This window comes from Spermophilus citellus (assembly GCF_964194105.1).
Source record: "Spermophilus citellus genome assembly, chromosome: 15".
In the NCBI taxonomy this organism is placed as follows: domain Eukaryota; kingdom Metazoa; phylum Chordata; class Mammalia; order Rodentia; family Sciuridae; genus Spermophilus; species Spermophilus citellus.
In genome coordinates this window covers 61,326,210-61,351,047 of record NC_138195.1, presented here as the reverse complement: position 1 = coordinate 61,351,047, position 24,838 = coordinate 61,326,210, and the positions used below count along the sequence as shown (strand labels likewise).

Sequence of the window (24,838 nt, the reverse complement as noted above, 5' to 3'; positions counted from 1 at the left end):
GCTTCATCTTTACTATATGGAGTCCCTGGAAGTTTTATTGTCCTTTTGGACATCAATGGTGAACATGGGACCTATCCTTGAGCCTAGCTGTAGCAGCATCCTCATGGGTATTGAAGTGCACATCAGCTCTTCCAGTAGCCTTTCCACTAGAACTGTATTCCATGGTGATTCTCACAGGCTTCAGGGGAGCAAAAAAATTTATAATGTCTTGGGCATTAGCTTGAAAAGGTAATCCCCTCATGTGGACAAAATGCAATGAAGGCCTAGTTCCAAAATCAACAGCCTCTGGAAGCTTTTCTGAAATCTCCTTAGGCAATTTTTCAGAACCTATCATGGGTCGAATGTCTTCATTTACTTCATGTTCTTCAAAGACCATTTCTGGCTCAATTATATACTTAGCAGTAAGAGAAGATGCCATTTTCTTTCCCTTATGATAGCCAACATGGGTTTTCTTCTTCATTCCTTCTGCTTGTAAATATCTCTATATAAAGTTACCAATTTCTTGGTTGGCCATTTCTGATTCTCCAAACTGCACATATGCTTCCCCTGTTTTTCTTCTCCCTCTATAGTCCATCACAAAAGTAATGTCCACTATATTCAGTCCTGTGAAGAAGTCTATGATTGGGGGCTGGGGAAACAACTCATTGGTAGAGTGCTTGTCTAGCATGCACAAAGCCCTGGGTTCAATCCCCAGCACCACCACCAAAAAAAAAAAAAAAAAAAAAAAAAAAAAAAAAAAGTCTATGATGTCTTTCTCTTTTTTTTTTAAATTTATTTATTTATTTTTTTTATTGGTTGTTCACAACATTACAAAGCTCTTGACATATCATATTTCATACATTAGATTGAAGTGGGTTATGAACTCCCAATTTTACCCCAAATGCAGATTGCAGAATCACGTAGGTTACACATCCACATTTTTACATACTGCCATGTTAGTGACTGTTGTATTCTGCTACCTTTCCTATCCCCTACTATCCCCCTCCCCTTCCCTCACATCTTCTCTCTCTACCCCATCTACTGTAATTCATTTCTCTCCTTGTTAATTTTCCCATTCCCCTCACAACCTCTTATATGTAATTTTGTATAGCAATGAGGTCTCCCTTCATTTCCATGCAATTTCCCTTTTTTCTCTCTTTCCCTCCCATCTCATGTCTCTGTTTAAAGTTAATCTTTTCTTCCTGCTCTTCCTCCCTACTCTGTTCATAGTTGCTCTCATTATATCAAAGAAGACATTTGGTATTTGTTTTTTAGGGATTGGCTAGCTTCACTAAGCATAATCTTCTCTAGTGCCATCCATTTCCCTGAAAATTCTATGATTTTGTCATTTTTATTGCTGCATAGTACTCCATTGTGTATAGATGCCACATTTTTTTTATCCATTCATCTATTGAAGGGCATCTGGGTTGGTTCCACAGTCTAGCTATTGTGAATTGTGCTGCTATGAACATCAATGTGGCAGTATCCCTGTAGCATGCTCTTTTAAGGTCTTCAGGGAATAGTCCGAGAAGGGCAGTAGCAGGGTCAAATGGTGGTTCCATTCCCAGCTTTCCCAGGAATCTCCATACTGCTTTCCAAATTGGCCACACCAATTTGCAGTCCCACCAACAATGTACAAGTGTACCCTTTTCTCCATATCCTCGCCAGCACTTGTTGTTGTTTGACTTCATAGTGGCTGCCAATCTTACTGGAGTGAGATGGTATCTTAGGGTGGTTTTGATTTGCATTTCTCTGACTGCTAGAGATGGTGAGCATTTTTTCATGTACTTGTCAATAGATTGTATATCCTCCTCTGAGAAGTGTCTGTTCAGGTCCTTGGCCCATTTGTTGATTGGGTTATTTGTTATCTTATTGTCTAATTTTTTGAGTTCTTTATATACTCTGGATATTAGGGCTCTATCTGAAGTGTGAGGAGTAAAAATTTGTTCCCAGGATGTAGGGTCCCTATTTACCTCTCTTATTGTTTCTCTTGCTGAGAAAAAACTTTAGTTTAATTAAGTCCCATTTGTTGATTCTTGTTATTAACTCTTGTGCTATGGGTGATCTATTAAGGAATTTGGAGCCCGACCCCACAATATGTAGGTCGGAGCCAACTTTTTCTTCTATCAGATGCAGAGTCTCTGATTTGATATCAAGCTCCTTGATCCATTTTGAGTTAACTTTTGTGCATGGCGAGAGAAAGGGATTCAGTTTCATTTTGTTCCATATGGATTTCCAGTTTTCCCAACACCATTTGTTGAAGATGCTATCCTTCCTCCATTGCATGCTTTTAGCCCCTTTATCAAATATAAGATAGTTGTAACTTTGTGGGTTAGTCTCTGTGTCCTCTATTCTATACCATTGGTCCACCAGCCTGTTTTGGTACCAGTACCATGCTGTTTTTGTCACTATTGCTCTGTAATATAGTTTGAAATCTGGTATCGCTATACCGCCTGATTCACACTTCCTGCTTAGAATTGCTTTTGCTATTCTGGGTCTTTTATTTTTCCATATGAATTTCATGATTGCTTTATCTATTTCTACAAGAAATGCCGTTGGGATTTTGATTGGTATCGCATTAAACCTATAGAGAACTTTTGGTAATATCGCCATTTTGATAATGTTAGTTCTGCCTATCCATGAACAGGGTATATTTTTCCATCTTCTAAGATCTTCTTCTACTTCTCTCTTTAGGGTTCTGTAGTTTTCATTGTATAAATCTTTCACCTCTTTTGTTAGGTTGATTCCCAAGTATTTTATTTTTTTTTGAGGATATTGAGAATGGAGTGTTTTTCCTCATTTCTGTTTCAGAAGTTTTGTCGCTGATATACAGAAATGCCTTTGATTTATGCGTGTTGATTTTATATCCTACCACTTTGCTGAATTCATTTATTAGTTCTAGTAGTTTCTTTGTACATCCTTTTGGGTCTTCTAGGTATAGGATCATGTCGTCCGCAAATAGTGATAATTTAAGTTCTTCTTTTCCTATTTTTATGCCTTTAATTTCTTTTGTCTGTCTAATTGCTCTGGCTAGTATTTCAAGGACTAAATTAAATACAAGTGGTGACAGAGGCATCCCTGTCTTGTTCCAGATTTTAGAGGGAATGCCTTCAACTTTTGTCCATTCAGAATGATGCTAGCCTGAGGCTTAGCATAGATAGCTTTTACAATGTCTAGGTAAGTTCCTGTTATCCCTAGTTTTTCTAATGTTTTGAACATAAAGGGATGCTGTACTTTGTCGAATGCTTTCTCTGCATCTATCGAGATGATCATATGGTTCTTATCTTTAAGTCTATTGATGTGGTGAATAACATTTATTGATTTCCGTATGTTGAACCATCCTTGCATCCCAGGGATGAATCCTAGTTGATCATGGTGCACAATTTTTTTGATGTGTTTTTGTATTCGATTCGCCAGAATTTTATTGAGGATTTTTGCATCTAGGTTCATTAGAGATATTGGTCTGTAGTTTTCTTTCTTTGAGGTGTCTTTGTCTGGTTTCGGAATCAGGGTGATGTTGGCCTCATAGACTGAATTTGGAAGTTCTCCCTCTTTTTCTATTTCCTGAAATAACTTGAAAAGTATTGGTATTAATTCTTCTTTAAAGGTTTTGTAAAACTCCGCTGTATACCCATCCGGTCCTAGGCTTTTCTTGGTTGGTAGTCTTTTGATGGCTTCTTCAATTTCATCCATTGATATTGGTCTGTTCAAATTGTGTGTATCCTCCTGACTCAGTCTGGGCAAATCCTATGACTTAAGAAATTTATTGATGTCCTCACTATCTTCTATTTTATTGGAATATAGGTTTTCAAAATAATTTCTAATTGTCTTCTGTATTTCTGTAGCATCTGTTGTGATATTGCCTTTTTCATCCCGTATGTTAGTAATTTGAGTTCTCTCTCTTCTTCTCTTTGTTAGCATGGCTAAAGGTCTGTCGATCTTATTTATTTTTTCGAAGAACCAACTTTTAGTTTTGTTAATTTTTTCAATAGTATCTTTTGTTTCAATTTCATTGATTTCCGCTCTGATTTTAATTATTTCTTGCCTTCTGCTACATTTGCTGTTATTTTGCTCTTCCTTTTCTAGGACTTTGAGATGAAGTGTGAGCTCATTTATTTGTTGGTTTTTTCTTTTTTTGAGGAATGACCACCAGGCGATGAATTTCCCTCTTAAAACTGCTTTCATTGTGTCCCATAGATTCCGATATGTTGTGTCTGTATTTTCATTTATCTCTAAGAATTTTTTGGTTCCCTCCTTTATGTCTTCTGTAACCCATTGATCATTCAGTAACATATTGTTCATTTTCCATGTGATGTAGGATTTTTCCTTCCTTCTTTTATCATTGATTTCCAGTTTCATTCCATTATGATCAGATAAAATGCATGGTATTATCTCCACCCCTTTATATTTACTGAGGGTTGCCCTATGGCATAATATATGGTCTATTTTTGAGAAGGATCCATGTGCTGCTGAGAAAAAAGTATATCCACTTGATGATGGTTGATATATTCTATATATGTCAGTTAAGTCTAGGTTATTGATTCTGGTATTGAGTTCTATAGTTTCTTTATTCAACTTTTGTTTGGAGGATCTGTCCAGTGGTGAGAGAGGTGTGTTGAAGTCACCCATAATTATTGTGTTGTGGTCTATTTGATTCTTGAACTTGAGGAGAATTTGTTTTATGAATGTCGCAGCACCATTATTTGGTGCATAAATATTGATAATTGTTATGTCTTGTTGGTGAATGGTTCCTTTTAACAGTATATAATGTCCTTCCTTATCCCTTTTGATTAACTTAGTCTTGAAGTTGATTTTATTGATATGAGGATGGCCACCCTGCTTGCTTACGAGGACCGTGTGCGTGGTATATTTTTTCCCATCCTTTCACCTTTAGCCTGTGTATGTCTTTTCCAATCAGATGTGTCTCCTGAGGCAGCATATTGTTGGATTTGTTTTTTTAATCCATGATACCAGCCTATGTCGCTTTATTGGAGAGTTTATGCCATTAACATTCAGAGTTACTATTGATATATGGTTTGTACTTCCAGCCATGTTTGATTATTTATCCTTTTTTAAAAAAATTTAGTTTGTTTTTCCATGATTATCTTCCCTCGCCCTCTGTCTTTACCGAGGCACTTCCCACTGATGGTTTTGGTTATTGTTTTTCATTTCTTCCTCATGTAGTGTTTTGCTCAAAATGCTTTGCAATGCTGGTTTTCTGGCTGCAAATTCTTTTAACTTTTGTTTATCATGAAAGATTTTTATTTCGTTGTCATACCTGAAGCTTAATTTTGCTGGATACAGAACTCTTGGTTGGCATCCATTGTCTTTCAGTGTTTGAAATACGTTGTTCCAGGATCTTCTCGCTTTCAGCGTCTGTGATGAAAAATCCGTTGTTAACCTTATTGGTTTACCCCTGAATGTAATCTGCCTCCTTTCTCTTGTAGCTTTTAATATTTTCTCTTTGTTCTGTATATTGGATATCTTCATAACAATGTGTCTTGGCGTTGGTCTACTGTGATTTTGTGTGTTTGGTGTCCTGTATGCATCTTCAATTTGTATATCAGTTTCCTTTTTTATTTCTGGAAAGTTTTCTGTAATTATTTCATTCAGCAGGTTACTCATTCCCTTGGTTTGAATCTCTGTACCTTCTTCTATCCCGATGACTCGTAAGTTTGTTTTTTTTATGTTATCCCATAACTCTTGGATGTTTTTCTCGTGATTTTTTACCAGCCTTTCTGAGTTGGCTTGACTCTTTTCAAGATGATATATTTTGTCTTCATTATCTGACGTTCTGGCTTCTACTTGCTCCACTCTGTTAGTGATACTCTCAATTGAGTTTTTAATTTGGTTTATCGTTTCCTTCATTTCTAGAATTATTGTTTGATTATTTTTTATAATCTCTATCTCCTGATAAAGATGCTTAACTTCTTCTTTTACCTGTTTATGTAATTCATTCTCAATGTGTTCTTTCGCTGCTTGAATTTGCTGTCTCGTATCCTCTTTAAGGTTCCATTCCATCTGTCTAAGGTGTTCCTTGAGTTCTTTATATGACCATTTTTTTGATGACTCTAGGTTCCTCCTGAATATTTAGGCTGTCCTGCATTGTTTGTACTCCTTTTCTTCCTTGCTTTTTCAAGTTTATCATGTTACTTCTTGTTCTGTTTGACTGCTGAGTTACAGTTTACTCCTATAAATTTATTTGATGCTTGGGAGGAAAGGTATTAGAAGGGAAGGGAAGAAGTCACTAAAGAGAATGAGAGTAGGCAGGTAGAATTCAAGGAAGGGGGAATAAGAAAATTGAAAAGAAATGAAAAGACAAAAGAAGAAAAAATAATAGGAAATAAAAAAAGAAAAAAAATTAAAAAAAATAATAAAAAAATTAACATTAAAATTAGAAGAAAAAAAATTAACAAAAATTGTAAAAAAATTTAAAAAACAACAAGAAAGAAAAATGAAAATGAAAGAAAAAACCCAAATCAAAAAAAAAAAGAGAAAAAAACAACTAATAAATGTAGTCTTAGCGTTTGATTAACTTCTCTTCCAGTAGGTGGCGCTGTGCCCACCAGTCCAAGTTTCTCCTGTCAATAGGCAGGAACCAATCACTGTGCAGCAGCTCCTCCTCCCAGACTGGGCGAGTCTCCAATCCTGAGTGCCTAGGGCCTCCTCTTGTGTCTAGTCACTTCCCCACTTTTCCTCTAGCCAGGCCCCTCTCACGGGTGCCGCTCACCACAATACTGGCTACATGCCACGTCTGCTGCTCCCGGGAGCCCTGTTTTCATGGACAAGTGGGCACACTCTCCCTGTTTGCTATTCCCTCAGACCCTAAGTTTGTAGAGCTTGGGGCTGAGAATCCTCAGCGAATTTTACTTGCCCTCCGGTAGCCACGCCCCCAGTAGCTCGTGCAAGAGACCTCAGCAGTCAGCCCTGGTGGGAGCGGTAGCCGGGAGTTCCGAGTCACGGGTCCCGCGCCACGTCTGATTCCCTCGGTCTGGCTATCGCGCTCACGGGAGAGCTGGAAGGGGCCCTTAAGGTTTCCCCGATGTGTGGAGAGGGAAGGCTAGGGAATTACACACCTGTAGCCGCAGGTTTCAATGAAGTTATCTCCTCCGCCGCAGTCTGGTGACGTCATTTCTCTGCCATTGTGGTATCACTTGCAAATGGCGACAGTTCGTTTCCCTTTGCCGGGTGACCAATGCAACGGGTGGTCCTTACTGTCTCTCCCAAGCCCCGTTTCAAACCTGTGGCCACTACCTATGAAGGCTTGGTTGGCATTTACCTCCGTAGGAATAGAAGGGCCGACCAGTTGTTTCAGCCGGATGGATTAGTGTCGAGTCACAGCTATTTGTCTGCAGGAAGCAGGCGAATGGAAGCTTGAATTCAGCCGATCCGGGCTCAGTGTGTGTTCTGAGAGGCCCAGACTGATCGCCCCAGATCCATGTCAGTTCAGCATTGCCTAGTGATCCTGAGCAAACAGAATTTAGATTGTTTACGACTCCCTATGCCCGCACAGCTGAAGAGGTCAGAGACTTGATCTCTCTGCGCCCGCTGCCATGTTGGAATCCCTATGATGTCTTTCTCATTGCAACTATTAGGAAGTCCTCTTAAATGTTTCTTGATTTCTGTTTTTGGGTAGATCACTACTGCTGTACAGAAATACAGCTGGTTTTTGTAGGTTGGTTTTATAACTTCCAACTTTACTGAGTTTTTTGATCTCAATGGTTTTGGGGGTCTAACAGTTTTGGGGGTTGTCTATATAAATGATCATATTGTCTGCAAAGACAATTGATAACCTCTCTTTCTGATTTTGGGTGCATTCTCTTTCTTTCTCTTGCCTAGTTGTTCTGACTAGGACTTCCAATATTATGTTGAATAAAAGTGGTGACTGGGCATCCTTGTTTTGTTCTTGATAGAGGGAAAGTTTTCAATTTTTCCTACTGGGTATGATGCTAGTTGTATGTTTGTCCTATAAGGTTTTTATTGTGTTGAGATACATTCCTTCAACACCTAACTTGGTGAGTGTTTTTATCATGAAGAGATATTAAATTTTGACAAATTCTTTCTCTGCATCTATTAATATGATAATATGGTTTTTGTTCTTTATTCTGCTAATGCATTATATTTATTTATTTGTATATGTAGAACTGTCTTTACATCCTGGGATAAAATCCCATTTGATCATGATATGTGATCCTTTTCATGTCATTGAATTCAGTCTGTTGGTATTTTTTGAGAATTTTTGCATGTATTTTACCAGGGTTGGAGGCCTATAATTTTTCTTTTCTTGTCGTGCTTTTGTCTAACTTTAGTGTCTAGGTAGTGCTCTTAAAATGAGTTTGAAAGTATTCTCTTTTCAGTTTTTAGAAGGATCTTGAGAAGTGTTGATATTGCTTCTTTAAATGTTTGGTAGAATTTAGCAATGAAGACATTAGGTCCTTGGATTTGCTGTGATGGGAAGATTTTTATTACTGATTGAAGCTCATTACTTATTATTGTTCTGTTCAGATTTTCCATTCATTATGGGTCTTGGTAGATTATATGAGCCTAGGAATTTATCCATTTGTTCCAGGTTATCCAATTTGTTGGCTTATAATTGTTCATTGTAGTCTCTTGTGATATTTTCTATTTCTGTGGTTTCACTTGTAATGTCCCTTTTACATCTCTGATTTTATTTGTCTTCTCTCTCATTTTCTTAGTGTAACTAAAGATTTTCCAATTCTATTTCTTTTCAAAAAAAGTATATTTTGTCATTCTTTTTACTATTTTTTAAATCTCTCTTTGTGCTCTGATCTGTTATTTTTTTCCTTCTGCTAACTTTGGGATTGGTTTGTTCTTTTTCTAGTTCCTTGAGGTATAAAGTTTATTTGTGATCTTTCTTCTTTTTGAATGGAGGTATTTATCACTATAGACTTCCCTCTTAGTACAGCTTTTGCTGTATTGCTTTCGTTTTGGTATGTTGTTTAATTTTAATTTACCTTCTGGTATTTTTTTTTCCTTTCTGGTATTTTGATTTCTTCTTTGACTCATTGACTATTTGAGGATTTGATTTTTAATTTTCACCTATTTGTTAACATTCCGGTTTTCCTCTTGTTACTGACTTTAAGTTTCTTATTACTGAAGTCCTAGGTTTTTGTCTGTCTAGAGGTCCTAGGTTTTTGTCTGTCTAGCAGAAAGATTCAGACTCTACTAAGCGGTTTAAGAAGCAGTGGTTTGTAGTTTATTAGCAAAGCAAGGAAGTACACCCCAAAGGAAGTGGAGCAGTCTGTGTCAAAAGGTGATGAGCACCTCTACCTGCATCTGTGATTATTCTTATGCCAGTGAGGATATAAATTAGGTCCCTCTTTATCTTGCTAGGTCATTTGATTGACACATACATGTTAGGTAACTCGATGCCCAATGTTCCAGCACTAACCCAGAACCACATAAGCAGGAGCCTACAAGAGGGAGCAAAACCATGATGTAAATGATATTACAATGAACCCAGGTCATCGGGGGACACAATTTTTCAGGCCCTGCTTATGCCTAACATTTTTTAATATAAGAGGGAGGTGGTTTGTTCCTCTATTTTTCCTCATAATGGAAAGTCATTCTACCAGTTAGGACCACAAGGGCATAAGATGCACACTTGCAGAACCACAAGGGAGTGGTTCAGCACCCTTCTCAGCCCCTCCCTCTCATTTCTTCCTAACTGTCTTTTCTAGCAGTTGGAACAGATACTTGGATGTTTTAGTCTTCTTAACTATCTTAAGATATGCTGGGAACCAGATGGGATGACCTCATTTGGTTCCACTGGGAGCATGTTTCTGAGTCTACTGCAGCTCCATTAGCTGAGGTCACTGATGCTGAAGATTGCAGGGACCTCAGTGGCTAAGGTTGCGGGTGTTTGCAGCAAGGCAGAGAAAGCTATTAGAGTTTTAATGATCTGATTTTCTCCCACCAGGAAATTCTTAGCAGAAAGAATACCTCTTGGTGACAGACCTGGATCACAGGCTTGTAGTAACAGCTCACCAGTGTCTGATGCATATTGCTGTGAATTCTATGGAGTGGCCATACAGCCAGATGCCTGTGGATCAACAACAGGGACTCTGAGGTCTGGGGCAGCAATGACAGCTGCACAAGGACAGGTGCTCCCACAACATGGGTAACAACTTGGAACTCAGATAAGCCCCTAGATGATGGGGTTGGTACATGAATTTCCCCTTCTTGTGGGTGGGGGAATGCAGCAGTATTGTCCTCTACCGTGATCTATGGTGGCCATTGTTCTGGGTTACCTCAGTGACAAAAGCTGCTGATGACCTCTGTTGAGCAGCTGCTGGGGTCCATGTGGATACCTGGATGGATTACTAAAAGAACTCTGCAAAGAGTTTGCAGCTTCCTTGGGTCCATTGAGGTCATCAGAGCAAAAGCTGCCAAAGTCCACAGAGCAGGCTGCTGGGGCTGGCTAAGATGCTTTCTGTGAGACTGATATGAACAGTCCCTGTGCTTCTTTATTCCTAGCTGTCTCCAGAAGTCTCAGTTATGCCAATCTCCCCAGGAAGCCTTTTTATGCAGTTATTCTTTTATGCTCTACCATGTTGCTGCAGTTATTAATTGAGGCAATCTTCCTCCTTTCCTGGAGATTAGACTCTGCTTGGGGGAGTTGACCAAGCTAAAACCAACTGGACTTATACACCTTGGAGATATTGCAGGGTCATTTCCAGACCACCATAATAAAGCAAAATTGAAATAAAGTGAGTTGAATGAATATTTTGGATTCCCAGTTCACATAAAAATTAGATTTACACTGTACTATAGTCTATTTTTTAAATTTTTCTATTTTTTAGTTTTTGGTGGACACAACATCTTTATTTTTATGTGGTGCTGAGGATTGAACCCAGTGCCCTGTGCATGCCAGGCGAGTGCGTTACCGCTTGAGCTGCATCCCCAGCCCTGTACTATAGTCTATTAATTGGCAATAACATTATGTCTAAATAACAATGCATACCTTACTTGAAAATAGTTGCTCACTAAAACTGGTAAGGATCATCTGAGCCTTCTGTCAGTTTTAGTATTTTTATTGAAGAAGGGTCTTGTCTTGATGATCATGGCTGCTGACTGTTAAGGATGGTGGTTGATGAAGGTTGAGATAGTGTCATGGCACTATTTTAAAAATAGGACAATATTGAAGTCTGACACATCAATTTACCCTTCCTTACACGAAGGAGTTCTCTATTGCATAGTATGTTGCTGGCTAGCATTTTAGGCACAGTGGAACTTCTTTTAAAATTGGCATTAATACTTTTTAAAAGCATGTGGCTACTCTATCAGCAAAGTTTTTGTAATATTCTAAATCTTTCATTGTCATTTCAACAATCTTCACAGTATATTCACTGGGAGCAGGTTCTATCCCAAGGAACTATTTTCTTTGCTCATCCATAAAAAGAAACTCCTTATCCATTAACGTTTTAGCGTGAGTTTGCAACAATTCAGTCATATCCTCAATTTCCATTTCTAATTCTGATTAACTTGTTATTTCTACTACATTTGCAGTTACTGCATCCACTGAAGTATTAAACTTCTCAAAGTCATCCATGAGGATTTGGAATCAACTCCTTCCAAATTCCTGTTAATGTTGATATTTTGGCCCCCTTCCATGAATCAAAAATGTTCTGATGATAGCTAAATAGTGAATCTTTTCCAAAAAGTAAGTCTTCAATTTACTTTGCTGAAATCCATCAGAGGAATCACAGTCATAACAGAGATAGCCTTCCAAAATATTTTTCTTAAACAGTAAGACTTAAAAGTTGAAATTATACTTTGTTCCATGGGCTGCAGAAGGACATTGTTAGCAGGCATCAAAATAATGTTCATCTCACCTTATATCACCATCAAAACTCTTGTATGACCAGGTACATTGTCTATGAGCAGCAGTAGTATTTTGAAAGGAACTTTTTCTAAGGAAAGGTCTTAACAGTGGACATAAAATAGTAAATCTTGATGTTAACAGATATGTTGCCATCCAGGCTTAGTTACACCAAAGAGCACCAGCAGACAAAGATTCAAGATGGTGGATTAGAGGAACACTGCATTTCCACTAGCTCCATGGCTAGGGATTCACACAGTGGTAAATAACCTCTTCTCAGCAAGGTGGGTGAAAGAAGGAATTCACTGAAATTCAATATCAGACAGTCAGAGTCTGTTGGAGACTCAGAAATTCTGGTGCATTGAACAAAGAACAAGTAAGAGTAGACTGGAGCCAAGCCGATTGCAGCAGCAATGTTGGTGCTGGTCCACTGCAGAGGAGAATTATACAAACAGAGAGAGAAACACAAGACCCAAACTTGGCACACACAAAAAAATCTGTAGTACAGAAAAGTAGCTTGAGCTCAGCTGATCCAGAGGCTGCCCAACAAACTAATGTTTGAAAAGTGCTCTGTGCTTCTCAAGTGGCAAGTGGAAAGCTGAGGTGGGGAGCCATCCTGAGGAGGCCACACTGCAGTTTGCTGCTGCAGGACTCCAGGAGATGACTGTAAACATTGCCATCATCTCCTGGAAAGTGCCTATCATTTGGCCTATGATGTACCCAGCAGAATGGAAGTGAAACAGGGGCAGAAGAGGTTGTTCCCAGGGTGATTCAAATCAGAGATAAAGAGGGGAGTGCTTTACTTTCCCTCTGAGTCTGGCAGCTCATGGCTCACATGATCAGTGGAAGAGAATCAGGAAACTGAAAAGGTAGGCATGAGGACTGTCAGGGATTAAGACTGGGAAGACCATATTTGTGGGCAGTGGAATGTAAGAGACCTGTGTAGGACTGGATCCCCTACCCTGCAAGAAGAATTCTTGGGACACTCTTGAGATCCAGACTCCCAACAGAGATTAGCATTTGTCAGAATTTAGGGGTGTGTTTAATCTCGCCAGAGCAGATACCACCTAGAAAAGTCCCTAAGGCTGAACTAAACCTAACTTCTGCCACCAGAACTCCCCTCATAGAACCCTACAGCAGCTCAACCCTGGCAGTGCATTGATCTAGTCAGAATGAAAACGAGAAAAATATCCAATTGACAGTACCTCCTGTCTGTCCTACCAGGAGAGAGTGAGAGACAATGGAATATTAATTTGCATGGAATATTAATTTGTATGGATTTTGCCCTCTCCTACCAAATTATAATAATTGCACCAAGACATGAAGTGAGCACATGCTGTTGGAAACAAAGGGCACCAACAGACTTGCTTAATGCAGGCTTGCCCTGAAACTTTCATTGATTAAATCTTCACCACTGCTATTCAATATAGTCCTTGAAACTCTAGACAGAGCAATTAGACTACAGAAATTAAAGGAAGACGAATAGGAAAAGAGCTGAAATTATCATTAGTTGCCAGTGACAAGATTCTATACTTAGAGAATCCAAAAAATTCCACCAGAAAACTTCTAGAATTAAGAAATGCATTCAGAAAGGTAGTAGGATATAAAATCAATACCCACAAATTAAATGCATTTCTATACATTAATGATGAATCCACTGAATGAGACATTCGGAAAACTACTCCATTCACAATAGTGTCAAAAGGGAATCAGTTTAACAAAAGAGGTGAAAGACTTCTACAACGAAAACTACAGAACACTAAAGAAAGAAATTAAAAAAGACCTTACAAGATGGAAAGATCTCCTGTGCTCTTGAGAATTAATATTGTCAAAATGCTCATACTACTCAAAGCGCCATACAGATTCAATGTGATTCCAATTAAAACCCCAATGTCATTCCTCATAGAAATAGAAAAAGTGATCATGAAACTCATTTAGAAAAATAGACCCTTAGCAAGAGAGTGAAGCAGGAGGCATCACAATACCATTTGATCCAGCTATCCCACTCCTTGGTCTATACAGAAAGGACTTAAAAACAGCACATTACAGGGACACAGCTTCTTCAAAGTTTATAGCGGCATAATTCACAATAGCTAAACTGTGGAACCAACTTAGATGCCTTCCAAAAGATGAATGGATAAAGAAACTGGTATATATACACAATAGAATATTACTCAGCATTAAAAGTGAATAAAATTATGGTATTTGCAGGTAAATGGTTGGAATTGGAGAATATCATGCTAAATGAAATAAGCTAATCCCTCAAAACCAGGGGTCGAATGTTTTCTCTGGTAAGTGGATGCTAATCCATAATGGGGAAGGGGTATAGAATGAGTGGAGGAAAACTTTAAAAAATTAGATATAGATGGAAGGAGCTTCAACACAATGAAGGCTGTATTAATAAGTTCATAGCTAACAATGGTTAAAAAAGTGGAACCATTTCTTCTAAGACCTGGAACAAGACAAGAAACCACTGTTACCATTTCTATTCTACATAGTACTAGAAGTCCTTGCCAGAGAAATAACACGAAAGAAAGAAGTAAAAGACATCAAAATTAGAAATCAAGAAGTTAACAGTTTGCTGATGATATGGTCTTATATGTGCAAAAATCTCTCACACATACTGCTAGATATGATAAGTGAATTCAATAAAGTTGCAGGAGTTGCAGGAAACAAACTCAGCCCCCAACAATAAGTGTAGTGTATTTCTCTACACTAACAATGAACTTAAAACAAAACAAAACAATAAAACCAAATCAAACCAAACCAACCAAACAAACAAAAAACCCAACCAAACAAGCAAACAAAAAATAAAAACAAAAAACAACAACCCAGAAATCAGAGAATTCTCCTATTTACAATAGTTACCAAAAATACTTAGGAATAAATTTTACCAAAGAGGTAAAAGAACTACGCTCTGAAAACTACAAAACATTAATGACTGGAAGACAATATTTGTAAAACATGTATCTGATTAAAAAAAACCCCTGTATCCAAAAATTCCTAACACTCAGCAGTAAAAATACAACCAGTTAACAATGAGAAAAGATCTCAACAGATACCTCACCAGAGAATATATACAAATTCCAAATAAAGATATAAAAAGATGCTCAACACCATATGTAATTAGAGAATTACAAATCAAAATAAGGAACTACCACTACCCACTGATTAGAATGGCTCCAGTCCCAAACACTGACAATAACTGTATGTTCTGCAAATGTTTTTTCCCAATCTGTGGCTTGTCTTTTTATTTTAAAATGTCTGTTCAGAGGGAAAAATGTAAAAGAGGAGTATACCTCGAATATCTGAACACAGAAAATCAATATTTGTTCAAGTATTAGACAACATAAAGAGAGAATTAATGGCTTGTAATAGAAGTTACACAATCCACAGAATGTAGTGCTGAGATTGAGAGATTTTTAAAGAAATAAAATAAGAATCTAGAAGGATAATGTGAGATCCAAAATGTCCATTTTTAAAAAAATTTTATTTGTTCTAATTAGTTATACATGATATTAGAATGCATTTTGACACATCATGTGTGTGTGTGTGTGTGTGTGTGTGTGTGTATAGAGTATAACTTCTTATTCTTCTGCTTGTAAATGATGTAGAATTATACCAGTTGTGTAATCATAATATGTACATGGGGTAATATTGTCCTATTCATTCTGCTATTCTTCCTACCCTCATACCCTCTCCCCTGACTTTATTCCCCTCTGTCTAATCCAAAGTTCCTATATTCTTCCCTAAGCCTCCCCCCACTTATCGTGAATTAGCATTTGCATATCAGAGAAAACATTTGGCCTTTGGTTCTTTGGGATTGGCTTACTTTGCTTAGCATGATATTCTCCATCCACTTACTGGCAAATACCATAATTTCATTCTTCTTTAAGGCTGAGTAGTATTCCATTGTGCATATATACTACATTTTCTTTATCCATTTATCTGTTGAAGGACACCTAGATTGGTTCTATAGTTTAGCTATTGTGAATTGATCTGCTTTTAAACATTGAAGTGGCTGCTTCACTCTACTGTGCTGATTTTAAGTCATTTGTGTATAAACCAAGTAGTGGTATAGCTGGATCAAAGGTGGTTCTATTCCTAGTTTTCTGAGGAATATCCATACTACTTTCCAGATTGGTTGCACCAATTTGCAGTCCCATCAGCAATGTATGAATATACCTGTTTCCCCATATCCCCCAACACTTATTGTTGCTTGTATTCTTGATAATTGCCATTCTGACTGGAGTGAGACGAATCCTCAGTGTAGTTTTAATTTTCATTTCTCTAATTGCTAGAGATATTGAACATTTTTTCATATATTTGTGGATTTATTGTATTTCTTCTGTGACGTGCCTGTTCAACTCCTTAGCCCATTTATTGATTGGGTTATTATTTTTTTTTGGGGGGGGTGTTAAGCTTTTTGAATTCTTTATATATTCTGGAGATTAATGCTGTATCTGAGGTGCATGTGGTAAATATTTTCTCCCATTCTGTAGGCTCCCTCTTCACGTTATTGAATGTTTCCTTTGCTGTGAATAAGGTTTCTGGTTTGATTCCATCCCATTTATTGATTCTTGATTTTACTGCTTTTGCTTTAGGGGTTTGTTAAGGGAGTCAGTTCCTAAGCTGACGTGGTGGAGAGGAGGGCCTTTTTCTTCTATTAGGTGCAGGTTCTCTGTTCTAGTGCCTAAGCCTCTGATCCACTTTGAGTTGAGTTTCATGCAGAGTTTAAGAGAGAGAGGGGTTTAATTTCATTTTGTTACATGTGGATTTCCAATTTTCCCAGCACCATTTCTTGAATAAGGCTATCTTTTCTCCTGTCAATGTTTTTTGGTGCCTTTGTCTAGTACGAGATAACTGCATTTTTGTGGATTTGTCTCTCTGTCTTCTATTCTGTACCATCAGTCTACTTGTGTGTTTTGGTGTTATCACCATGCTGGTTTTGTACTATGGCTCTATAGTATAATTGAAGGACTGGTATAGTGATGCCTCCTCCTTCATTTTGCTTGCTGAGAATTGCTTTGGCTATTCTGGACCTCTTATTTTTCCAAATGAATTTCATGATTGCTTTTCCTATTTCTATGAATAATGTCTTTGATATTTTAATAGGACTTGCACTAAATTCAAATAGTGCTTTTGGTAGTATGGCTACAAAAATATCCATTTGGAATACATAAAAGAGAGAAAAGAAAATGTGGGAGGAACAATGTTTTACAGACACAATGTTTAAGGATTTTCCAGAGGAAATGAAATATATCAATGGTCAGATTCAAGAAACAAAGCCAACAGCCCAAAGGACACCCTGGCATGACATGGACCAGCTGTGATGTCCCAAGACACAGCAAGAGGAAAGGCAAAGTTCCCTCTAAATGACCAAAATTCAGATTAAAATTATTTTAGAACACTGATGGGGGTAAGATAACTGTAGAATATATTTAAATTTTGAAAAACATAACTATCAACCTGGATTGTCAAACATAAGAAAATATTTTTTTTTCAGTAATGAGGGTGAAACCAAGATATTTTGAGAAAATAAAAAAAACCCAACAAACAGATGTTTCCACTTTTTTATAGCACACATAAAAAATGTGTGGTATGACAAGAAGACAAGTAACTAATACTAATGACTTCATTGCACATTTTGTTATTGTTTAGGTCAACTATATGTGAGATGACATGAGACTTTAAAATGCTCAGACCAGAATAAATATATTCTGGTCCTTCAAATCCCCAAATTTGTATTTGATGGTTGAAAGGGTTTAGATCCAATCTATGGCATTTGAATTACTCTGCACTGAAAATATTCAGGCATATAGCCAGAACTAGGACTCAGGGATGTTTTTATTCATGGACTTTATTCATGGAATAAACTGGTGGGTACCCCCAACCCAGATTTATTTGCAGTGAAGTAATTTGTTTTCCTACTTTCTTAGTTTTGAAGCAGACCTGGTGAAATCTGCATTGAGTGTCTAAGTGGAAGGGCTAGGGAAATGATCCCAGTGTGATATCAGTCTCAAGTCTGGTCCTCTTTTACCTAGCATCTGCACCTGGAATAAAGATGTTTGGCAGCCATTTCAAAGCATCTGTGAATATTGTTTGCACAAAAACACTGGCAGCACTGGTCCTGGGGAAATCCCTCCTTTGTAGAAAAAATTCTAAAGATAGAAAAAAACAAAAATCCTAAATTTGTATATGCAACCACAAAAGACCTGAATAGACAAAATAATCTTGAGCAAAAAGAAGAGCAGGTGATTGATTCCTGCAACAAGTATTTTTTAAACATCTAGTGCATACCAGCCAGTGTGTTAAGTGTTACAGATGCAGCAGTGAACAAAAATCATCACCGGATTTACATTTTCAAAGGGAAAAGAGACAACAAATAAAAGAGAAATGAATTTGGTGTGTGTGTGTGTGTGTGTGTGTGTGTATGTGTGTAATAGAATGCTATTCAGCCTTACAAATTTGTGACAGTGTGGATGACATATGCTACTTGAAGTACAACAAGCATAGAATCTAAAAAGTTGAACTCTTACAAATGGAGCAGAAGTGTAATTACCAGTAATTGTGAGTTGAGGGAAAAGGAAGATGTTGGTCCAAAGGTGTAAACTTTCTGTTATGAGTAATTTCTGAAGTCTTACTCTGCAGCATGGTGGCAGTAGTTAATAATAATTGCTATGATTTAAATTTAGTTTGTCCCCTCTGAAAGTCATGGTGAAATTTTGTCTTCATTGTGAGGTATAAACAGGGTAAAAACTTAATCAACTGTGGAATTTACAGCCTTTAAGAGAAATTAGAATTAGGTAAGGTCATCAGAATGGGTATCCCATGATAAATATTAGTGGTGTCTTCGTAAGAAGAGGAGAGAGCCCAGAAGAGTCATACACGACTCTGTTTCTCTTGCTACGTGATGCACCAGATATGTGGCCCAGCAAACTTGGATCAGAGGGGTGAGCTTTTTCTTTAGGATTTATCCAGTCTGTGATATTGTTTTGTTAACAAAAAAAGGACAGCGATGTATGGTATAGGTAAAATTAATTAAGAAGGTGAATTTTAGTGTTCTCATCACATATACATGCTAACTAAGGGATATGCTAATTAGCTTGAGTGTGGTAACTATTTCACAGCGTATACATGTATAAGAAAACATGCTGTGTACCTTATGAATATAAGTTTTATTTGTCAATCATGCTTTAATATACCTGTACAAATTAAATGGAAATTTAATGTACTTTAAATTAAAACACTGAAATACTCTTTGGGGGCAATGTTTAAAATCTCTAAAATTGCTCATATTCTTTGGCTATCAAAATCAGGACTCTTTCAAGAAATCACTCCTAAAGAAATAATTAGAGATGTACAAAAATTTTTTAATTTTAGAGCAATTATAGTTAATTAGCAGTAGAAAAATTCAAAGTATTAATAAAAAAGAATTCATTAATTTTTGGTATATTCATGTATAGAATATGATAAAAAAATCCTGTTTTTTAGGGCCCTAATTCATAGGAAATTATTCATAGTATATTATTAACTGGAAAAAAGGAATCAGTGAAATGTATAGAGCATGATCCTCATTTTGGAAAAGCTAAAACCACAACCAGACTTACAACAGAAAATGATTGAAAATAGGCATGGCATTAATACTGTGGTTCTCTCCACATAAAGGGTTTAAGGATTACTGATAGAGCTTATTTTGTTTTCTTCCTTTGTGCTTTTTTTTTTTAATGAAATTTCAATTTTTTATAGTGGTCATTTTATTTTTTTTAAACAGCATTAAATGTAAAAAGACCTTCACATTTTTGCTTATAATTTCTTATCCAGTCCTCTTTGTATATAGTTTAAATAGCTAATCAGTATTCTAAACTGCTTGTAATTCTATTATGTATCTTGAAATTTATGTAGAGACATTTAAAAAATGCACTTATCTTGTAGAACCATTTAATTTTTTGGCTATAGGAATGTGGTCCTATGGTTTCTGTTTCTGCAATAATTGTATATCTCTTAACTCTTTGAATAATCTGCACTGAAATTCTCTGAAAGGAAACCGTGCTTGGGAATCAATGCTGGGAGCCCACAGTAAACATTTCTGGATGTGAAACTTGCAATGCAATAGAAGTCCTTGATTTGCCTTGTCTTGTAAAGTCCACCATGAGTTGGATGCTAGCAAGCACGGTGAATGGTTCGACAATGAGACTTCCATAGATTTACAACAATGTGGGAGGCATAAAAGGTGATTTCAACAGGAATGGTTATTTAAAAGCAGTAGCAGGTTGGTATTATGCAGGTAGGGAACCAGGAACATTTTTGTTTTCCATGCAAGAAGGTTTAGGGGAAAAATACAAAATAAATTGAAGCAAAGCAAATCCATTGCATCACTCAGGAAAATGTATTACTAAATCTATCTTCCCAACACACAGGAGTAATTCTAGAGGCCCAAGAATTTTCTCTTTAATGCAACCCAGAGAAAACACTCAGTATTTTTCATTACTGATTCATTTTTTATGTTTAGTTCTTAAAGAAACTAGAACTTTATTGACACTAATGGGCCCACTCTGTACACCTAATTTGACAGAAAAAAATACTTTAAAGAGGAGGAAAGCAGTCAGAAAAATGGACTAGGAATTTAAGAATGTGGGTAGTTTTAAACAAGAGAAAATTGCAGCAAAACCCTTTATTAAGATTAATCATCTTAATTTTGCAAGGATTTAACATAATATCAGCAAAAAGGCCAAACTCAAAAGAAGATGTTATTAAAAATAGGTTTCTTGTAGGTAACTAAACTAAAGAAACAACATCACCAATATGGAAAGACAATTTTCACAAAAATACTAAAAAATTGGAAGACTGTGTGTCTAGTGATAGAGCAATGGTTACATATACATTACAATCATTCATTAGTCACAGTAATAGAATATACATATGAAAGTGAGGGTTCTAAATACATTTATGTTCTAATGACAAAGTTAGAATGTTAAACTTTATGCATATAAAAATGTTCCTATATATATATATATATATATATATATATATATATATATATATATAGTTACACAAATATGTGTATATACATACATGGCATATGCAGAAAAATTAGTGAAAGAGTCTGATGTAGTATGCTCCATTCCACTTTTTTTCTTATGCAGGTTGATAATATTCATTAGGGTTTTTTTTCCCTCAAGATTTCCAACTGTGGTTGTTATTAAAGACATTTTTAAAAAATTCACCCATATTCACTCCCAAGGTTAAAAAAATGTTCTGTCTTCTAATCTAAGAGTCGTTCTCAGATACAGCTGACTTCATATTAGCTCCCTTATTGTGTAAAACATAACAGTAATTATGGACTGGGGATGTGGCTCAAGCGGTAGCGCGCTCGCCTGGCATGCGTGCGGCCCGGGTTCGATCCTCAGCACCACATACCAACAGAGATGTTGTGTCCGCCGAGAACTAAAAAAAATAAATATTAAAAAATTCTCTCTCTCTCTCTCTCTCCTCTCTCACTCTCTCTTAAAAAAAACAGTAATTATGAAGTTTACTGTTTTTGTACATTAGCATAGGACAAATTGCTTCCCAAGGATCCTAAATTTCTTTTAAATCATGGATAATTCTTTGACTTAGAATTGTATGAAATAATGCAATTGGAAGTTATTTTTAAAATAAGAAATATTGTAAAAATAAAAGCTAATATCATCATTAGCATCTCAACTATTTATGGTAAAAGGTTGTGAGAACAACTAAGTGGATGAATGAATTCATCAGGATAATGGTACACAAGTCAAATAATGGTATTTCATGACTTCTTAAAGAGTCATGAAACTCAACATCACATATTTGCCTGTAGGGTGATACAAGTTGTCCCCAACTCCCAAATTTGTCTGGTTTGAGTTAAAAGGAATATGAGTTGAGGCCTGTACTGAAAAGAGGAACCAGGAGGTTTTACACAGGCAGTGAGGGAGGAGGACAAGGTGAACTCTACCCACCAAGGTGGAGGACATAGCACCAATAGGTTAAGAAGTGGGGTTCACAGAGTCTCAATTCTTTAATGATTTTTATTTAGCAATACTCAGAGGAGCAATATTTTTTCTCATAGACTATTTCCTTGGGGAAATGTCAGGATAATCTAGTAGTAAAGACCTTTTTCTGCTCACAAGCAAAAGCTGCAATCTTGGCATAAGATCAGTCTCAGGGACCTCGGTTTAATGAGAGGAGAGTTAAGGCAACTACCTGGAATAACTGAATTTTTTTATTGTTGTTGTTGAGATATGGAATCTTTCTGTCTTGATGGGTTTATTGGACTATGAAAATTGTGTCCTTTGGGTAAAGCCTAGACAGTAGCTGGCTTATTTGGAAAGCTAAAATAGTTTAGCAACTGAGAGCGTACTTGATTTTAAGCAACAAAGGTAGAATTTACCAGAAGTGAAACATTCATTACAGAAAGGACCCTTCTTCAGCAAATATGAGGCTGTATTTTCCTTTAGCATCTACATTTACTTGTCTGTAGAAATTATAGTGTACGTCAGGTTTCCTTGCCTGAGTATTTCTGGGAACCTTTGATAAATGCTCTCATGCTACCAAAATGGGAAATGGTGATCATTGCTATCTTCTCTGCCCAGACCTCTAACCCTTCAGCTTCATGCATCTCCACCACTTTCTCCAAAGTGGGCACTGTCATTTCCCTTAAACACCCCATAATTGCCTGTTATATGATGCATGACTTTATGAAGGCTTGAGGTTTCAGTAAAGAAGCACACAGCAAAGAGGATACAAGAAGGTTTCTAGGTAGCTATCAAAGCTCCTCTGTGAGATCAAATACTGCTTGCAGTGTTTTTTTTTTTTTCCCCCAGCTCTCGATTCCCCTCTCAGTGAAGCCATAGCTGCAGGCCTATTTCTTTTCCTTTCTTTTCTTTCTTTTTTTTCCCTTCATTTCTTCTTGCAGTAGAGGCTGAAGAAAGCATTAGGATTCCACACAGGCCTCTCTGTTGCTGGCTTCTCCACCCCTTCTCCTGTATATAAACTTTGACACAAGAACACCGGGTCACATGCACTCATGTAAATGAATAGGACATTATGCATCTACCCTAAGGAAGAAACATTTTTTTCCCAGGAGTTATATAAAGTGCAGAGGCATAGATCTACCAAAAGGTCTGCCCAATTTACATTTCTGAACTGAACACTGGGCTCAGATGGAACAGATTGCAAATGGGCTTGCATTTAGGTCTTCCCCAGAGCTGTGTGTGGGTACTGCATAACCATAAGACCCACACAAGAGGCTTTTCACAGACCTAAAGCATAGTCCTTTAAAGAAAACCCAAGCTTCCACTCTTGGAAAGAGACTCTGCATGCAACTTTTCCAGTTTGAAAATAACACTAAAGAAAAGTTATGAGGAAAGACTAACCCTCAAAGATATTAACATAAGAAAGTTATAGTTATTAACTAAAGTAGAGATAGAAAACCCAAAGAAACAGATTAGAGTCTAGAAATAAACCTGCATATGTTTTGGATTTGACATGCAGGATAATATTTGAAATCAGTGAAATGAAATTAGATTATTAATACATTATGTTTGGACAACTGAACATTTTCAAAGAACATATAGCTAAAACTTTACCACTGTCTCATAACAAAATAAACTCTAAATAATTGAAACATTTATATATAAAGAATTAACTCATGAAAATGCTAGAAGAAAACACCAGTGATTTAGAAAAGTAGTTTTGGATTAGCATCAGCCCTTAGAGCCTGTTATGAAATTCAGAAGTTATAAAGTACAGGCTAATGAATTGAGCTACATTAAAAAATATAAAACCTTTAATACTATAATATAGTAATACTGTAAACAAAGTAAAAAACCAAACCCTCAGAGGGCAAGGTAGGAAAAAATATAAACACATGATAAACATATAGTAATTTCATATGTATACTTTTACAAATCAAGAACAAATGAATAGTATAAAATAAAATGAGTAAAGAATATTAATAGGTTATTCACATAGAGAACAATATTTCTGCATATGTGCCTTTAGGTTTATATAAATAGGACATTAAAAATTCATACTTAAAACTTACTGGGAGCATTTTTTCCATTTTATTCATAAGAATATTTATATAATTTTTGCCCACTGGTGAATACTGGACCTTGGTAAGTTTGTAAATAAGCAAACACTTCACTAACAGGCATTTTGTTGAGGGAGATGTGACATATATCACAATTTACAATGTGAATACTCTTAAAGCCAAGAATTTCACTTTTTCTAGGCAAAATATACTTGCCTAGTTACACAGTGATATAAGTTCTAATAATTTGACTGCAGCATGATTTGTAATAACAAGTAATGCAAGCCACCTAATGGTCATTTAAGAGAGGACTCATTAAATTAAACATCTGCCCAAACACAATTTAGTCCTTAAAAAAAAAAAACAAATTACATTTGGATGCACAGATATGAAAAAATGTCTAAATACATTAAGTTAAAAAAATGTGACAGAACAGTATGTTGTGTTTGATACCCATTTGAATATTTTTACAAAGTATTATATATGGATGCAGTTGCATATGTCTAAATCATGTCTCCAGGGATATAAAGTATACTGGTAAGTGTGATTACCTGCGTCAAGGTCACTTGGTGGGAAGTCAGGTGATAGGGAGAGAAATCTTACCATTCATCATATGCCCCCTACATAATTAAAAAGTTTGCTCTGAATTTAATTTTATACAACATAATATCCTAACTGTGGGGTTCAGTTTTGGCTAGAGAAGCACATCACATGTAGGAGGTCTTTTGTGTTTTCCTTAAGGAAGCCACATGGGGGAAGGAGCACTTAGGGTCCATGTAGATTCTCTAACCTTCTTCTCTCATGCCACCCTGAGAAATGCAGTGTCACTGAGAACCTTTCTTGTTATTTTCTGCCTCTTCCTAAAGAGAGAAGGCAAAAGGATTATTGTGATTTGGGTCTGGAATGTCCCCAAGAGCCATGTGTTGAAGACTTGGCAACCCCTGCAGCAATGTTCAGAGATG

At 36.6% G+C, this 24,838-nt stretch overlaps 1 protein-coding gene and 1 pseudogene across 2 annotated transcripts in view; one reads left to right on the top strand and one right to left on the bottom strand.

Annotated features, from left to right (window-relative positions):
- The window catches only part of HTR7 (5-hydroxytryptamine receptor 7), a 129,517-nt gene that overhangs the window by 89,661 nt on the left and 15,018 nt on the right, over nucleotides 1–24,838 (top strand). The window lies entirely within an intron of this gene.
- LOC308634048 (G-rich sequence factor 1-like) lies at nucleotides 53–10,002 on the bottom strand (annotated as a pseudogene). Its single transcript has 3 exons — nucleotides 9,958–10,002; nucleotides 7,552–7,731; nucleotides 53–622 (listed from the first exon to the last, which is right to left on the bottom strand). The product of its transcript is annotated as a G-rich sequence factor 1-like (transcript).